We start from the raw sequence: 5,000 nt of genomic DNA on the forward strand, positions 1-5,000 counted from the left end.
CTTACATTACATATTACATTTTTATCACGCCCGAACCCCAGAGAATTTCGTTCAGTGTTGGGTAAGGGGGAAATTCTCCCTTCTGTAAGTTTTACACCAGCTCCGTTGCACTAGATTTCGGCTGCCATAACCTCAATAATAATCTTTTGGCTGCAGTGCGTTATTATACAAAGTTGAATGGCAGGATTGACCTCGGGTCATATAGCCATCACTCGCTTATCAACATACAATTTTTATATATACGAGTACATACGTAGATCTTGTTACATTATATGCACATATAAGCCTACATTTTAAAATTTATTTTACATGTCTTTTAACTATCTCTTTTTATGTAGTTATTTAACTATCTATCTTGTACCAACAATAAAAACATGTTTTTAATTACTTTTAATTTGCACAGTCATCGTACGTAAGTACTTACGCGATATTCTGAAATATAGGGGTTTTTTTTTTTCATTGTAGAGATGTAGTTGATCGTATATACAAGTCATAATATAAGACCAAACGAACCAAACCTAACCAATCACATGTTCGTACATGTAAAGAGTATAAGCGGATTACGAAGGGAACTACCTCAGCGCTAGTTTAGCCAATTTCTTTCATTATTGTTTGGAATACACCATGTAATGTAATAATAATAATAATAATAATAATAATAATAATAATAATCAGGTGATAACCTGAGTTACTGCCAATCTCTCAACTGGATTTACAAAAATTGTAGGTAAATCAACATTGTGATTTTCAACTAAACTCAAAACATATTGAAACTGGTCAGGTGAGAGTCTGAAATATTCCTTAAATTTTGTCGCCGATTTTATAAAGATGTATCATTATCAATGCGTTAAAACAGAATTCTGTAAACCTATAACTGAATATTACATTAGTCTGCAGCTTGTTCCTTTTATAATACGCATGCGAGATTTTGATATCCGTCATCTACCTCTTCTAGAAAAAAATATCACCTTCATTATGTTGGATTTATTCATTATAATATTTAGGTTATGTCCGTGGCCTACATTAATTTACTTGTCCATAGGTAGCAGATGAGGGAATAAACAAATGGCAATCAACAGCGATGTGCGTCAATAAAGAAACCACTTCTCGGCGACCATCGCCGGCGATGTGCGTCCGACGATGATCGCCATAAACAAACCGTACCATTAGTAAGAAGATTCGATCTCGCTCAGTAAAAGCACTAGCCTCAACGCAAGAGCGCACCTCCTATGCAAAATATAAATCTTTTATGTCCTACCCGACAAACACAGAGTTACGAACTCTATCTGGCGGACACAATAACAGGAATAAATCGGCAACAGCAAGAGAGAGGACTTATGACAGCCCAAATCTGCCTTAAATATATCGACCAGACAAACATTACGTATGAAAAGCAAGATGTACAATTATTTTGAAACCGTAGTTGTTAAGAGCACGAACTGTGGCAGAGGCACAATGCGCCGAGACTGATAAGGAAAACCGTTAATGAAGTCATCACTGGATGACGTAAGATTATGCAATAGTGTAACAGAATCAATCAACGAGCGGAAGGAACAGAAAAGGAGCTTGAGAATATGTCGTGTGTGAACCAAGGGAATAGAGTAGAAAAAACAACAAGGAGGTTGGGAGCTAAAACCGTACTGTCTTTAACACTTCTATATATATATATATATATATATATATATATATATATATATATATATATATATATATATATATAATAAGGGTAATACACAATACACTATAACACGAATGGGAGCCAATTCGATAGTAGCAGTAGCACACAAAATCTAATATAGAAATTCGTGCTGTTTGTGTGTGTGTTTGTGTGTGTGTGTGTTTTTTTTTGTATGAGAGAGAGAGAGAGAGAGAGAGAGAGAGAGCGAGCGAGCGAGCGCAGATGCGCAAGCCACTAAGTGGATCGAAATTCGGTTACGGAGGTCATGGACGCCTCATTCAGACGCTAAATAAGGTAAAGTGTTGATAAAGCGTTGTATAATAACTTACTAAAATAAAATTAAAAAAATCTCGACACGAGAAAAGGAGATGTTAAGTTGACTACGACTGTACACATGGCGGATTTTCTCAATTTAAAGTGCAACTTTGATGAGCGGTTTCCTGGCGCGGCGGGGGGGGGGCTGCCTTAATGCAAAAATCAAAGTGTTTGCAGTGCCCACCCCCTCATGTCAACCAACCCCCAAAGCGGTCGTAAGCGTTGAGAGGGTACGAAAATAGAGAAATCAAGCGAGAGGAGAAGTGTGGATAGGGAAAGTAACGTCGCGACCTATGCTTCCGAAATGCCGACCGGAGCTAACATGCAGTATCATCCGTTCAAAAACATTACCGCCTCATAGTCTGTACACAACTTTTATTAAATCTCTGCCTCTGTGCAACAGTAATGGTTTTATTACTATACAACAAAGCATGACACCTCTGCGCAAGATATTACAGCAGCGGTCATCAGGACAGTGCACCCTCGAGCTAGCGTCACTTACTCGCGAATAAGACAAATCACTATCGTGCACCCGAGGTTGCTGACAGTAATGATCTCTCTCACTCTCCTTCCCACTCTCTCTCTCTCAAGTCTCTCTCTCCCGCTCTCTCTCCGTCTGAGCGTGTCTCAGTCCCTCCCTCCCTCCCCCCTACTTCACGCGACGGTTCATATTCCGAGACACAATTTACCCCTTACCCACTTCAGGGCATGCTGACGACCAATGAATTACAGTATCGAAGAGTCATTCGAGAACGTCTTAACATTACGTGGTTGGCGTAGCAGGAATAACACAAAAGATAAAAGCATCAGAGCGGAGCAAAGACAAATTATCTATATGGGTCTTCAATAGACACCGATTAGGTTTTCCGAACATGGTGGCAGAAAGGAGGAGATGTTAGAAGGATACAAGACCGAAAGGCTTATAATAAAAGATATACGTTTCGAAACTCGATTAGTTGTTGCAGGGCTTCTCATATATAAAGGCGGCTCAAGTTTTGGTGACCACCACCGAAAAATGGTTGAGGGTGCGAGTAACTTCAAACTTGCCACCTGCCAGTGTAACAGTGGGAGTCTACTATGGACGAAGTAATGACAGAGCCAGTGATAACTCTGTCTTAGCTATGCCTTTTGTTTTAAGTGAGAGTATATATATATATATATATATATATATCGGCCTGGGTACCGTAGTCGTTGTAGATAGCGCTGGCCTTGTGCGCTTGAGGTTGCGAGTTCGATGCCGGCCGAGTTCGATTGCTCGCAACTGCCGAGGTTATATCAGCGTCGCCGGTGTGCCGGAAGTTTGTCCCGCAGGAGTTCTTTTACAAGGCAACATATCTACTGGCATGAGCGAGTCGCATTTAAGCACACTTAAATGCCATCGACTGCGCGAACGAGACGCTATAAGCAGTAAGATGAGCTGTAGTCAGCATGTCAATAGTAGGATTAATAATGGCAAAAGAAGCTAATAAAAGCTATAATTAGCTGCGTAACTCTGGAAAAAAGAACTGACTAAGGAAGAGAGCAATGATGTGCTATGTGTGGAGCGTGGCATTTTATGAGGCAGAAACACGGACATAAGGACGAAGAGAAGAGTCTAGGAGCATTTGTAATAAGGATATAGAGAACAAGGAGCGAGTGAAAAGGACAGACGGAATAATAATTGAAGCTGAGCTAAAAAGACTGAGTGATGAAAGAATAATGCCGAAACTGATCAGGACGAGAAATAGAAATTGGCTGGGTCACTAAGAAGAAACTGGAAACAGGAAGCACTGGAAGTTATAGTGAACGGAAGGCAAGTTCGAGGCAGAAGAATTCAGACAACATAGAGATACATGGATGCATGGAGGCAGTTTCGTGAGGAGAGTAATGGCGAGAACTCGTACGACAGAATCGTTACTTCGAGGTAAAGAACATAATAATTACGGCCCTTTATACAGTCACAACCGCTCTACAACTAAAATTTAATAGTCACCCTATAAAGCGCGGGGAAAGAGGCGCTGTGATGACTCACTGCGGGCGATTGCGCACGTAGAGGTTATGGCCGTAAGAAGCGCGACTTCGATGCGAGGGGAGTTTACTCAGCAGCACCATATTGCACGAAGACACACAACTTCGCTCGTAGTTGCAGAAGATATTAAGTAATTGAGCATTAAAATATATATCATATTATTAAAATAATTTACATAAAGGATAAAATTAAAAAGTAATTTTGTATGGATTAGGAGTCTGATTATTGGAACATGTAGCTAATCGGCAATGTAAGCAGTGCCTCATTACTGGTGCCTTGTTGCTGTTACTTGTGAGGGTGAGACCTGTCTTCGGACAGTTAAAACACACACACACACACACACACACACACACACACACACATATATATATATATATATATATATATAAAATGAAGCTCCTCAGAGTGCAGTTGCGGCATATATGTACATATATGACCACATAGTACAACTCACTTGAGGAAAGAACAAAATGATACATGCATCTCAAGTCTAAATACTGAATTTATTATGCAAGATGTAAAAATGAAATAATGTTGTATATAACTGCCGAGGTTATATCAGCGTTGCCGAAGAGCCGGAATTTTGACCCGCAGGAGTTCCTTTACATGCCAGTAAAACTACTGACATGAGCGTGACGCATTGAAGAACACTTAAATAGCATCGACCTGGCCCGGGATGGAACCCGCAACCTCGAGCATAGGAGGCCACCGCTATACCGAGGCCGCAAATATTGAAGATCCTCTGAAATGGATTCTGATTCTTGTGTACAGTACATCTATAAAGAGGTAGTACAACCCACTTCACGAAATGTGACAGAGGAAGAACGATAGTCTATATGCAACTGAAGCATATGTAATTAATGTTATGAAGATGATCCACTCAATCAGATTCACGCAGATGTCGACATCTATTATGTGGCAAAACATGACACAAGACGGTAAGCGACAGACGAAGAGCATATGTCTGTGTGGAACTGAAGCCTATATATTTTATATAAT

This window comes from Periplaneta americana, chromosome 10, assembly GCF_040183065.1.
Source record: "Periplaneta americana isolate PAMFEO1 chromosome 10, P.americana_PAMFEO1_priV1, whole genome shotgun sequence".
Classification (NCBI taxonomy): domain Eukaryota; kingdom Metazoa; phylum Arthropoda; class Insecta; order Blattodea; family Blattidae; genus Periplaneta; species Periplaneta americana.